Source organism: Agelaius phoeniceus, chromosome 8 (genome assembly GCF_051311805.1).
Source record: "Agelaius phoeniceus isolate bAgePho1 chromosome 8, bAgePho1.hap1, whole genome shotgun sequence".
NCBI classification, from domain to species: domain Eukaryota; kingdom Metazoa; phylum Chordata; class Aves; order Passeriformes; family Icteridae; genus Agelaius; species Agelaius phoeniceus.
Genome location: NC_135272.1, coordinates 18,273,480 through 18,288,172, shown reverse-complemented (window position 1 = coordinate 18,288,172; position 14,693 = coordinate 18,273,480). Strand labels below are relative to the sequence as shown.

Genomic DNA, 14,693 nt, shown 5'->3' with positions numbered 1-14,693 from the left:
GGCTGCAAGACTGGATGCATGGTGAGTGAGTGGATGCATGACTGGTCAATGTTTCCACTAGAACTGAACACATTTTTATTACAATTCTACAAAACAAACAAACAAGAAAACAACAAAAACAAAACAAACCAAGCCAAACAGCCAAGCAAAAAAAGAAAAATGCAAACAGAAAACCAAAACAAACAGAAAAACCAAACTAAAACTCAAAAACCCAATCCAGCCACTATTAGGATCATTTACACTTCCTGTATTTTCAGATTGGGTGCAGCTGGGCCTTTGCATCCCCATGCACAAAGGCTCCACGGAGCAGCCATGTGCTCCCCGAGTTTGGTGACAGCACAGCACCGCAGCTCCAGGGGCTGGGGTGCTGCAGAGCAGGGAACAAAGCTGGAGGAGCCTCTGGCAGCGGTCATGGAGCAGGGGATGCACCAGCAGGCAAAAGAGAGCAAACTGCACTTTCAGGCTTTGCTGAGGCATCTGTGGAGCCAAGGTTCCCCTTATTCAGACATTAGCCAGCACCAGGCAGCAAGGCTTGGCTCTGCCCTTCTCCATTCCAACAAGGAAAGGCCCAGCAAAGGCTGCTCTTCCTCACAGTATCTCACACCTGCTGCTGATCCGTCCCAGCAAAAGCCATGGAAGAAGATCAGGCTTCCCTGTGATCTCCATGGCAATAACTACCCTTGATAAACAGTTTTGTACACAATCAATATAAAGATGTGCAAATCCTTGCTGGAGTTTTTCCTCAGCTAGACCAGGTTTGAACTTTAAAAACATCAATTAAATCAGAAAAATTATAAAAGCTTCATATGACCTGCTTCTCTACTGGCTTTAACATTGAAAATAATTTATGTCTGCTCCAAATGAGTTCAGAACACTACCATCCTCGTGGGGTAATGATTTATGAAGTGCTAGCACACAGGTGAATGTGTGCAGTGCAAGAACTTGCAGATTCAAACCCTTTGTTTCCCTTTGTTGTTATTTAATTATGAGTGAAGGGGAAGCAAAGAGTTTAAATAAACCCAGTCAAGTGTACACTGCCAAAGAAACACCAGGGGATTCAACAACTGAGTACAACTTTCCATGTGTTTAGACTTTATTGCTTTTTACATTTGGGTACAGCCCAAATCATGCAACTTCCCCCACACTCATTTCACTTTGCTCTTTTCTCTGTCAGATTATTCTCTATTTATTTTGCAGTTCTACTTCCCCACTCCCCCCCAGGATTAATTCTTGCTAACGCATTTCTGAAGACAGGCTCAGAATCTAAGGGGTTTTGTCTCCCTTAGCAAAAATGCTGCCCTGCCTTGGTTTTCAGCCTTCACTGCAAACCTCATGAAGAGCATTCAGTGAGGAATCAAGAAGCCAAACAATCTGAAGACAACTTTTGTCTTGTCTAGCTCCTGTTGGTCGCTAAATTAATAAAACTGCTGCCTTATCCTGTTGAAATAATGGGACATGCACCACTGCTCTGCTAAGCTAATAGTCAAATTTCACAGTTATTTGTCTTATAACTAACCAATAATAGATATCTCAAACCTTCAGTAAGATTTTCATATATGTCAAAATAATCCATTGTGAAAACCATAGAGAGAGAACAGATTTTAATAAAAAAAGAATTGAACATGACAAACAACATGGGTGGTGTCATTTCATGCTTTATTCCTGCAAGCTAAAGGGTTTGCATTTTAGATGATCTGTCTCTAAAATGTTAGGGTGAAAAATAAACCTAAATCATATTTTCTTTAAAAAGAATAAATTAATTGTTACCATCAGTATAGAAAATCGTATCAATTAATCAATCCAAATTCTCTATTCCATTGCATTATCTAGGATATAAAACTGTTTTCATGTTAGCCTATAATTTTATATTCCAACAAATGTTATTTGGGAACTAAGATTGAAAGATGAAGCATGGAAGAAAATGACATTTTGTGTACCATCTAATTACCAATTATCTGCCAGTGGAACTAATCAAATTGTATAAATTTAGACTGCAGATTCATCAACCAATTACCTTAGAGAACATGTTATACCCCTCATCAGTGATTCAACCAACAGTCCAAGTATCAAACAACTTACTATGGATATTATAGGGACCTATTTTATTCTGAGAAACACATCCCCAAGCACAGTAATTAAAAGCTGCTGCAAGTTATAATATTGCTAAAATACTACTACTGATGTAAATGTATTTAAAATGTGTCTAATATTAATTTAAGCTTGTAACTTAAAAAGAAAGGGAGTGATTTACTATACTGGATTAAAGCAGATTGAATTTGATGTACTATGTTAAACAAAATCACACCTTCCATAACCTCTGCTTTTTACAGTCAATAAAATGATGAAATACAGGTCTGGCTTCTAAATAACCATTCATGCATTAATTGAGGTGCTTCATTCAGATTTAGAAGGAATTGTTTGGAAATACAGCATGCCAGCACTTATCTGTGAATTACTTTTCTTTACATGTGAAAATTATCAATTAAGTGTAATTCTATTTTCATACTCCCAAAATTTAACTTGAATTATCTGCACATGAATTTGAGAACACACCAGGTGTGTTCTCAATGTCTGGTGAATGTCTTTCAGGATATATTTCCAAAGAAGAAAAAGAGCAGTATGTTTTCTTTCTTTTCATCAAAATACTCAAGTACATAAAGATACTCTGGTTAAAAGCACTAGGACACCTACTTATGCCAACACAATCTGAGCTTTCCATTATTTTGCCTGAGCATTCTTCTGGAATTAATTTCTAATTATGTTTACAGCATTATCCCCAACTTTGCTAGGAATTACTATTTCAACATCAATGAAAATATTAATACCCTCTTGAGACTCAAACAACTAGAAATTTGGCTCAAAAAATAAGGTTTTAACTCACTCTTCTTTCTCATCACAAGCAAGGTGAATAATGCAAAAATTTCTTATTTGATAATTTAATATTGCACAAAGTATTTTTTAAAAATGGCTCATGTTCAGTCCTTATTTTATTGTTGTTTTAAAAGTTTTAGGTGTTTCCCAGTTGCTGCTCTGCAGACTGCAGTGTGGTAGGGAAGAGAATCCCATGTGTTCAGATCACAGCTTCCCCCAGGCAGGACCATTCCCTTGAATCTCATCTACAGGCCCAGAACTATCAACAGTGACAGATGAAAAGTACTCAGACCACTTATAGGGGCAAGAGAAAGGACATGGAACAGCTACTGAGCACACACAAAATGTGTCCCAAAGCAGCTCAAAGGTGAAGCTGCAGCCCCGTGAAGAGCAAGGCATAGAAAGCTTCATAAAACACAGAAATGACCAAGCCTTTGGAGAGGAGCATAAAGAACATCATGATTGCCCCAGCAAAGGGGACAAAGAAACCTCCATCAGAAACATGGAATTCCTTGCAGGACCCCTGCAAGCTGCTGGCAATGCACTGCAACCCCAGGATTAGGATTGCAATCCCAAGATCTGCACCTGGAAGGGCAGCATCAGGTTGAGCATAACACCAAAACCCAGAAAGGTTCAACATTCAAGAGTTCTTTTAATTTTTAAAGGTAGTTAAACAATCTAGCTACAATGCTGTAAATAGGAGTACCATAGTAACTGAACCAGTAATCACCATTGTATTTTGATGCTACTCCTAACTAAACTAACAATAAATTCTGGGCTTTGTGTACCTGATGCATTCCCCTTCTTGCACAGAACAAGTCTTTGAGCATAGGAATATATAGAGGTGGAAAGGATATTTGTCCTGTCCCATTTTCATGTACTAAATTTCACTATGCTGCATATAAATAAGTCCATATGTTCCCAGAATCCATTTGGAAATCATTGCTTCCTCAGAGTGCTCATTATACCCAGACAGACTGCTTCCTACAAGCATCCTAATCAGGCAGTGGTTATTCAGCTCCCTGATGCCTCCCAAAATACCACTCCTATTTCCAGCAGACCAGCTAAACTACACCAAAGTCAGGTCTAATTTTCCTAAATCTAGGGATACAATCAAGGAATTAGATTTCTAAATATTTGTTTTGCTTTCAGTGGAAAACCTCACTTTAAATATTTTTTTCTCTTTTTCCTTTAGAAAAATGTGGGCTGTTTCTGGTAACAAGCAGTGTTATGTACCTACTCAGCATATAACATTGGCCCCCATGGCCTCAGACTGAAGGTTGCACCTGTGTTTCCATAGAGCTGATTTCAAGGTTTGGTGCCACTAAGAAATCAGATGAAATTAACACCTACTGTCATTTCTTTTACCCAAAAGAAGAATTGAGCTCTGATTCCCGTTTTCTGAATGGGAACGGCATGTACATTAGAAGTCAGCTTTGGGAATTCCTTTTCTGTTATTACCATGAACATAATATCTTCACATCTCTCTTCAGACAATATTGTCAGTAATAACTTTGCCTAGCTATAATTCCCCCTTTGGGAGCCAAGTACACAAAGACAACAGCTTTACAACTTAATTAAAGGCAACAATGGAAAAAATGTAATAATAAAGTGAGCATAACATTTCATGAGAGTCAGATACAAAGGAAGAGATTGTTGAGCAACTCATTGATAAAGCACTGAAACCATTTTACATTTAATAAATGAGAACAGCAGTCCCAGGAGATCATGCTGAAATGTTGAAGGACCCAGCTTTAGGGTGCCTTTACAGTCTCAAACTGTATTTAGAGAGAGAGGAAAAGGAGACAAAACCAATGCTTTTACAGCTAAAAAGAGCATGAGATGCATCCTATTGTAGATAAGTATTAGAGATAAGACAGGGTCTATCTATATGAGAAATTTCTGATAACATCTGTCTACTAAGAGTTTCTGAAGTTTGACTGCAATGCCAGCCAGAAAACAAGATTTTAAGGAAAGGTGCTTGATCTGTAATGTATATACTCTAACTTTACAGCTTTGTTGTACTTAAATTATATTATATATAGTTATATGTACATTCTTGGTTTAACCACTGCTGAGAGACACTGGGCTGTGTACACTGTTCCTTTAAAAATTCCTCAAGAAGCCATCTCCCTGCCATAGGTCTAGTTTGAGTGGGAGGCTTGGCAAAGGGAAGGCTTGGCAAAGGGAGATGTGCAACAAAGAGCAACAAGACAGGTTCAAAGGACAGCAGACAACTTAGGCTAGGGCACTCTACAGAAAAGGCAGCCTAGTTCTGAGATGCAGCTGTCAACAGTACAGTGATTTTAAATAAAACAAACAAGGACAGGTTAGAGAAGGTGACTGTACCACGGGCTTTCTCACCAGTAAGCAGGCAGAGCATTTTCCTGCCTGCAGTTGCCTTTCCTACCTCCCCCTCCATGTGGGCACTCCATGCAGAGTATTCAGACAGTTTGTTTCTATGTCTTGAGAATGCTATCACAATAGACCGGTTTATCTTTACTGAATTTTCTGTTATTCCTCTCCTGATCACTTTTTTCCTCAAATCTCCCCCTCTGTCTATTGGTCTTGGAGGCAGAAAGAGAACTCCCTACTTTTTCTTTTCATAGGGAAGAGGTAGTGTCTTCTTCCAAGGCAGATTATCTCACTAAATAGAGTTTTTTAGCTCCTCCTTGTCAGGTGAGCAAGGACTCAGAGTGGGTCCAGCATCATCCGTGACCCTGTGTCAGCAGGACAGAGGATTTCACAGGGCACTTTGGGTGGGGAACATAGAGATTGGCAATGTAGGAGCAGCACAAACTCACACAGCCTGACTGTGGGCTTGGAGACACTCAGAGTGCCAGAGCCAAGGTTAAGAGAGAGGAGATCTCTTTCAAGAAAGAGAAATTCTACAAGAGTGAATTTTTACACTGTAAATAGTCAGAAGGTAAACAGAGCGTCCATAATTCCTTTTATAATGCCTTATGATGCCTTTTATCTCTCACTACAGGCACTTATACCTTCTGTGCATTAGACACATGACCACATCAAAATCTCATCCAACATTACCTCCATCACTGCCACTATGACACTGATCATGGAAATAACAGCAGCTGAGGAAAGCATCTCCAGGATATAAAGAGTGTCTTAATTCTGTTTCCTTAGGTTTTTTTTTAATCTTTGAATAATATCTGCCTGAGATCCCAGGAAATATGGGAATCAATTAAAGATTATACAAATACGTGTGATTGAAATGAATATTTGCCAAATCCAGTATTTTCACACACCTGTTCTTTCCCAGATATGAGATGCAGCAGTTGGCAGCAAAAGCAAGTAGAGAGAGGGAAAAAATCCTCCTGTGTAATAGAAAGAATGTCCATTAGCTAAATAGAAAAAAACCCAAGATGACAAAGGGGAAATAACAGACTAGAAAGTTCAAGAATCCAAATTAGTGTTAACAGTTCAATTTATCTTGCATAATATTACAGTAATTGGATTGTGTCTATCATGCTGCTGTTGTGACACACTTGGTTTGCTCTCTTTGTTCCCACAGTTTCCCACAGAGACTGCTGTTAGATGAGATCACTTTTGCAAACTCCAGCATCTCTATTCTCCCTGCTACCAGGGCTGAAATGCTCCTGGCAGGTTGGGCTTCCAGCACCCAAATGCCCTGCAGACCTCTGTGACCTGCACTGCTACAGCAACAAGGCATACACAAGGTGAAAAAGTTCTCATATATTAATACTTTAAAACTAACTTAATGTGGGTATTAAGAATGTCAAAGCATATTTCTTGTCTTGGTGGTTTAGTCATCAGCAGTGAAAGGTAAAGGAGTAATTTTCATCAGCCACAGAAGACTGAATATAGGTCATGGTGAGTTCAAAGACAAATAATTTAAGAATCAAAGTCTCAGTGGAATGCATCAGAGGTAATGCCAAGTAAATCACTGTGTCAGTATGACTGATTAAATATTAGAAAAGAATGTGAATTGATCTTTAAAAAGAAGAAAAAAGAGCTTTGTATCTATTATGCTGTAAATATGTTTTCTTCCATGCCACCATTACATTCTCCATTTTATTGTATTGACCTATGATAAAACTATAATGTTTGCCTCAATAAGGTTAAGCATTTTAATTTAAAATCCGTAAAGGTGAATCTCAACTAGAAACAATGCAAAACTAGTCAACATTGTATAATACTCATTCAGAACACTGTAGTCTTTTCACATAACTCTCACAGAATAAATGTTGCAATTCATCTTAAATCTCAAAAATAAGCACTGAATTGCATGTGACTAATGTTCAAGCAAATTGTCATATTTCATGTGTAACAACAAAATGTTCAATCTCAGTGTTGCAATATTACAGACCAGCTAAAAAAAAATTAAGAATGTGTCCTGAAAAAAGTGAATAGATAATGTTGATAAAGTAAAAAATCCTAAGCAAAATCATCTCTTATCATATAATGCACCTCTGGATTAATATATTTTTTAAAATTCTAAACCACCCATTCTACGCATTAAATCTCAGTAAGGAATGCTTTGAAAGATACCAATTTAAATTGTAAACGTATTGGGTTTGGTAAGAAATGTCATCTTGTAAGGGGATGACAAGAGAAACAGTCCACGTTGTAACTATGATAACAACACCAGTCATCCCAGAAACTGGTTAAAGGGAAAAAAATTAAATGAACAACACTAAAATGCTTTTGGGATGTACTCTATTTGGAAAATAAGATGTTTCTAAACATGTCATGCATATATAAGAGAGTAAGAGGGGAAAAGCAGGGCAGCAGTGGACAGGCTTTGTTAGATTTGTTAATCAGGCATTTCAAACTCTTCAAGACGGGGGTTGCTTCTCACCATGTATGCACAGCAGTCCTGGCTTTTTCTTGAAAGAACAGACAGGCTGGCCATTTATAAGTTATGACCTGTCCACTGTATGAAATTTCTTTTTCTTTACTTGCATCTTTATAGTTAAGCAAATAATTCAAAGGGGATATTTACAGAAGACATCCTTTTGTGACTTTCTGTAAGTTACAAAATAAGATGTTTAGACACACTCCTCTTCCTAAAGAAACCAAAAGACAATAGTCAGCTCATCAGCTACAGAAGGAGCCATTTTACTGTCCAAGAAAATGTGGAGTCCTTTTGTTCAGTGCTGGTAAAGCATCAAAATTCCTCTCACTCTTCGGACATCTCATGAGATTTCTCCAGCCTCAGGGCTGCAGAAACTAACTCTGTGCTTGAAGGTGGAGGTGCACATTAAAAACTCAAACTGAACAATAAGAGCCTTGGAAATCTCACCTGAGCTGCTCTCAAAACTGTTCTGGAACTCCCACATCTCTATTCATGGTTTATTTATAGGGGCTGACCCGATTGGTTACAGCAAGTAAAATGTCCTCTGGACATTCATCAATACACCCAAGCTGAACTATTAACCTCCGTTATCCTGACAAACCAAACTTCTAAAATCTAGTTCAATATACAATGTTTTAGTAATGAGAGAATCACAAATTTCACTAAGACTTCATTCAGTATCAACCCATGTCGTAGGTCACATAAATCATATAAATATAACTCGCAAAGATTTCACCTTCTAGTGTTATACTTTTTGGCATTAAAATTAAAATACATTCAGTTACAATATTTGTATTGAAATTATTTCACCTTGGATAACTGAAAATTCTGAGACCTTAATTTAATTACATGTTAGTCCTCTAGATCTCATAAATAGTATGAAGACATCTTTTTTTATATTCTAATATTCTTTCCCTGTGCTATGTTTAATCTCTGTTTCCTGTTTTTCTTCTCTTTTTCCTTTAAAACATTGCAGCATTTGATGGCTTTGTATCCTGGGGAAAGAAAAAGTGTATACAAAGGAATATTTTTATCTAACCATAAAATGATGCCAGAAACCCAACAGGGACCAAACACCGTGTTGGAGCAAAAATAGTCCAGAGATACACTTCCAAAGTTGAGCACCTGCTGTAAAATAACCATCTGTGTTTAACTGTAATTTAATTATAGGTTCATTCCTTTTGTGTACACTGGAAGGATCTCATAGGTCTTCCCTAGTTGGTCTGCAATCAATTTCTGGCATTTTGCAAAAGCAACAGACATGCTCTCTTAATAACACCTGCTAACTTTTTACATTCCTGTTGCAGCAAAAGTCTTGTGGGATTTTACCATGCTGTTGAGAAACAAAATAAAAATTATTACTAAATCTGAAATAAAACCTGCATTAATTAATCACCTGCCCTGGAAAGCCAATATTATTGGCTATCAGATTACCATTTCCCTTTCTACAGAAGTAAATCAAGAGTCACAGAGGTAGAAGATTTTTTTAAATTATTTTTGAGGGGAAAAGAAAATCAGTATTCTCCAAAGATCTCCAAGCTACCATGGCAATCTATATTAATTGAAAACTGCAGCATTCTGCACAATACCTCAAAGCAAAATAAAGTTCATAGACATTAATACTTGCTGAAACTAAGCCAGTTTATTTGAATTTATTGGAATTAGAATAAAAAACAACACAGCAACTTCTCACAGGTAGAAGGATCCAGTCAGAAACGCCAAATTTCATCTTAGTATGACCAACTCATTAGGACAAATGATTCAAGTAATAATGGCCAAAGTTAGCCATATAATAAAAAGCTTGATGTCAGAATAATTTTTTCTGAGACTATTTAATTGACTACTTAATTAATTACAAAATAAAGGATTGAAATGTCTTACACTTTCAGTGTACCTTTATATATTACTTATATATACACAAATAAATAGTTAGCTGCTGAATATAAGTCTTGTGGATGAAACTGCCAAAAGCAGTGTTAAAGCCCTGAAGCCTTGTAATAAAAGTTCTAATAATGCAAACTAGCAACTTCAGAAAAAAGTGGAATTAGACCTGAATTCAGCACTGGCTCATGATAGACCAAATCTTGAAATATGTGTGTATATATATATGTATATATATATATATATATATAAACTGGCTTCCCTGAACGTTCAGCCACTAGCTGCCCCATTACCAAGCATTTATATAGATAAGAATAATGATAAGGGTTTTCTTGTGAACAGTGGCTGAGAAATGCCAACATTAGCACTATATAGAAACTTCCACACAAGCTATTAAAAACTACAACAAAATTAGCAATGAAGATGCCTACTCAGACTTAGATAAAGCAGTACTCTTCCCCAAGACCCTAAATCATATCTGTCTACTTCTCTGCCATTATTGCTGTTTTTTAGTATCTTTGCAAATCCCTAGGGGAAGCAGTCCAGCTGGAGAAGGATTGTCCTTCTCGGATGTCCCGGCTGGCTATCCAGCACCGCTAGCAGTACGGGGGCACTGTCCCAATCTCTGTGGTTTGGGACAGCACCTGAGGCAAACGTGCTGTGCTGTGACAGCAGTGCTGCCTTGTGGAAGGACGTGGCTTGGCTGATGGCTACAGTCAGCAGAAATAAGAAGAGAGCGCTCTCCAGCTGCGGTGAACCCAGGTTTATTGGGCCCCAGGGGAACCAACCGCCAAAGAGAAAGAGAGAGGGGTTGCAACAGCTTATAAGGAGGGAGGGACACAAGGGAGGAGTCAGTCCTTGGACGAATAAGGTTTCAGAGGGGAGTGGGATACAAAAGATTGACTTAGGGAGAACACCAATGGGGATAACTTGAGGGTGGGGCCCCGGCCCCTGAGCCAATCACTCGACACTCTAGCTGGAAGTTTCTAGAGAGTTCTAGAGAGAAGGGTGGGAGCACAGAGTGACGGACAGGGCACCGGGGAGGGATTTCAGAAAGGGTACATTGATCTCCAAGGCAACTGGGGAGGAGTTGGGATAACTGGCAGCATAAAGGAGGGAAGGGAGAACCAGGGCAGAACCATTGCATGATGGGGGGAACAGAACAGTCCAACTTACACAGACACAACACAAGACCTAGGTGCTTTAAGCTCGTACACCCATTAAGCAAACTCCTGCAAGGGACAACATACTTTTTAGGTGACCTAACAGTGCCAGTCACCACTCAAAGTCAGACCCACATTCTTTCCTGACAGCGAATCAATGCAATCTTCTAATCCTGAAGTAGATTTGAGGTAGTGAAGAAGAGTGGCCAAACCCAAAATCATCTGTAAACCAAGGTGTCATTAAAAACTCCTGCACTTGGCTCACTGGGTTGGAGCACAATTGTTGAATTCTATCTGATTCTGTGTGAAGCAAAAACATTTCATCAACTGGTATTCTCCCTTTTGGTGAACTACCTTCAAAGAAAACTAATGGAAATGGCACTGAATTTAAAGTATTCACCAAGTTCTGTTCTGTCAGACTTTCTCAGCGCCACATTGATGTAAATCAAGCACAAAACACCTGTGACCTCAGATTTCTGTTTGTGCCTGCACCCCACCCAGATCCATAGCAATCTTTCAAACATCCATCAGGAAATGCAATTCCAGTAGCACCCAACTCCAGGCAGAGTTTTCCAGCTTTAACTGGAAGCAACAGCAGAGGCCATTCCATGCAGTGTAAGCACAGACAGGATGCTCACGGCGGAAATGGGCACCTTGACTGAGATTCTGGCATGTGATGAACAAAGCAAGCAGGTAGGTACATCCTTGCAAGTGGACAACCTTTCTTCCTTCTTTTTTTTCTTTCAACAGCTGTGAACAAACAGCTCTGGACTCACTCAATAGGAATTCCCCACCCATAAGCAGCTGTATGCATGATAGATTTAGCCCAGCTGCCAAACTAAATATAAAACAGGTGTTTCATTGCAGTTCTGACTGAACGATCAAGTAAAAAAAGTCTCTAAATAATCACCATTTCTAAAAAAAAAACCCAAAAACCTGAAAAAACCCCATCTCACAAGTTTATGAAAGGCATCACTTCAGTAATACCATCAGCAAGCCAGGAAAAGCCAGGAGCAATTCCCATGGTTTTACCCCATTCTTTGTGCCACCCTTTTACCCACAGCTGCACAGCTCTGAGCTGTGGATCCTCGTGCCTGAGACCTGCAGCTGCTCCAGGGTGGCACTGCCTGATGGAGCCCTAAGCTGGCAAAACTGGAAAATCATCACAGCAATGGGCAGCCCTGCTGCCTTCCCTGGCCTCTGATCACACAGCTTTCCAAGCCAGCCCCTAAATTCCCCAGCTCCATTCCCTCACTTCAGCAGGCAGGGTGGGGATTTCAAGGACTCAGGTCATTTCTTCCAGGAGGATAATTTTGCCTCTCTCTATTACAGAACGTGGTGGCAGATCAGCTAAAGGTCTGCTACTACAGGTTTACAGGAAGAAGTATAAAATCAGAGTCCAAATGGCTGCAGAGAGACAACAGCATATACAGGGATGGCAGGAATGCCACGTGAGTAATAAATTGAGAAGACATTAAAGGAGCACACAGGAGAACATCCACTGCTCTGCAGAGGTGTCTGAAAAGCTGGGTTTGACCCTAATCACTAAGTTCCTCCCCAAAGAGCCTTTTTAGAGCCTTTTTTGCTCTGTTGAGGTTCAATAATGCTGAATAGTGTAAAGAAAAGGTGCAGGGGAAAATTCATTCACAACTTTACAAATTATGCAGTAAATGGGAAACTGAAATTACAGTTTTATGCCTGCAGTACCCTAAATAGTACCCAAAAAATATAGCTACAGAGTTTTACAAAGCAGAGGTGACACAAACCATTTTTCCTCTCCCAATTAATAATTACAGTCTCTTCATATTCTGGATGCCCAGCAAACACCACCTGGGCTAAATGGACAGTCATTCTAGATGGAGTGCTTAGCTTCATAATGTAATTTTCAATTTTTCTATTCAATTAAAGGGCTGGAGGTCTTTTTGTCTCTAAAAAAATATTGCCCATAAATCACTACTTCCTGCTTCCTTCTCAACTCCAGAAAAAGAACTTTCTTCAAACCTCCTAAAAGCTCAGTTATTTGTAAATCTCTCTTTTTGCCTTTAAGAAAGAGCTGAGTTTTCTTCTGTTTACACTATTCCCTTAATTTGCTTACAGCTAGGATTGATTAAACACATAATAACTAAACCTTCTCCTGAAAGGCAATTTGCAATGGCCCTGCTGCCATGTATTTCAGATTATATTTTTAAAATAACTGTTTCCTCAAGGGTATTACCTAACCTCTAATACCACTAAACATTTAAAGGTTTGCATTTAAGAATCCAATTTCATATACAAAAATAACCCTGTTTACCACAAACCCAGCGTTCCCATCTCAGTCAAACCTGCTCAAACTCTGCCTCTAACATACATTCCTCACTCTCTGTGAAGTTATTTTTTAACATCCGGGGCTTTGATGAACTATCAGATTAAATAAGACCTCCTGAAGTCTTTTAAAGAACATTTCCAAACCTTTTATCAAAACTTTTTAATACTGTTCATTGACCACAAGTGGAATTCTCATTACTGATTAATCACATTTTTTCCATGGATATAATCTGTCATTTCTTGCACTTGCTATCCTTGCTTCCAGTGACAGCCTCAGCTAAATTAGTTTTATTTACATTGTACCTGAATGTTCAAACACATAATTTCTTAATTATAAAAAAGGGTAAAAAGCTGATACAGTAGAATGAAAATAAATAAATCCCTGTAACAACACAGATGACTAAGTAGCTGAATTGAAAATTTAAAAAATACACGTATTTTTTTGTTAAACGCAATACATGCATTAGGAATGTATTATTTGTTTGGCTTTTGCACAGTTTCTGGTGAATATTAATTACTAGAGCAATTAACAACATAGAGAATACTTAATAATGAGTTGAAGTCATATGCTTTACTGTCACCCTGGAGTTTTAAAGCACCTGCCATATGTTCTCCTAATAATTGCTACTTTTGCTTTCTGAATACAGAAAGGGAATTTATTAACTAGTGAAGCTTCTGAGATATATACACTTGTGACTGGAAGTGGGGAAAGAATGCCAAAATGTTAGTTCATTTTTATGTAGTCTGATATAATATGAGGTTAGACCTAAGAACTAAGGCTACATTGATGTATTTTCATGGAAAAGCAAATAGCCAATGAAAAATTATCCTTTTGAAAGCATATGAAAAAATAGGGAAACTCTTCTGAGTTTAGCAGTCAAGGGGATTTTCAGATCAAGTCTGTCTGATTGGGTTGCATTGCACCTGTAATGCATTTCTCAGCTGTGTTTTGTTTATTACTATTTTATTTATATCCATTTTCATTATTAACATTCTGTGCATGCAGTCCCCCAGTATTCACTCATTAAACAATAAAGTGTTAGCTATGCTTGACATTTGCTTGTTGTAACAAGCTGTACACAAATACACGGAAATTGATACTATTTGTGAGCAGAATTTCTATCAATTTGATACCTGATGTTTAAAACATCTCCAACTGTAACCAGCAAACATAAAAAATTAATATAGCTTACAAAGCAGACCTTTATAAAAAAGACCCCTACATTTTATATATGCTAAAATTCTTCTGTTAAAGAAAAAAAGGAGAAAATGAGTCATATTGCAAATAAAGGAACTCTAGCACCCTTATGGAGGAAGAAATTGATTATTTAAAACTACCCTATGCAACTCTCATTCACCACATGAAAGAGCTTTATTGTTTTGTATAATTAAATATGTAATTTACTGCAAGTCCTGTCATCCAAAACTAAAACCTTAGAGAGACTGGTCCTAAATTAATAGCTAATATAGCAATTTCCTTTTACTTCATTGCCAATAAATGCAGCAAACAAAGGTTTTAATTCATCACCTCTTGATATTTTGGAGTTGAAAATGGCATTAGCTATTCATTTTAAAGCCATGATAATATATTTCAGCAAAACTACATGCTTTTTCTTGTGCTGAAATCTAGGTTG

At 38.0% G+C, this 14,693-nt stretch overlaps 1 long non-coding RNA gene across 1 annotated transcript in view; it reads right to left on the bottom strand.

The window, feature by feature from the left end:
* LOC143694700 (uncharacterized) overlaps nt 1-14,693 on the bottom strand; it is a 120,174-nt gene that overhangs the window by 36,973 nt on the left and 68,508 nt on the right. The gene's annotated exons all lie outside the window — the stretch shown is intronic.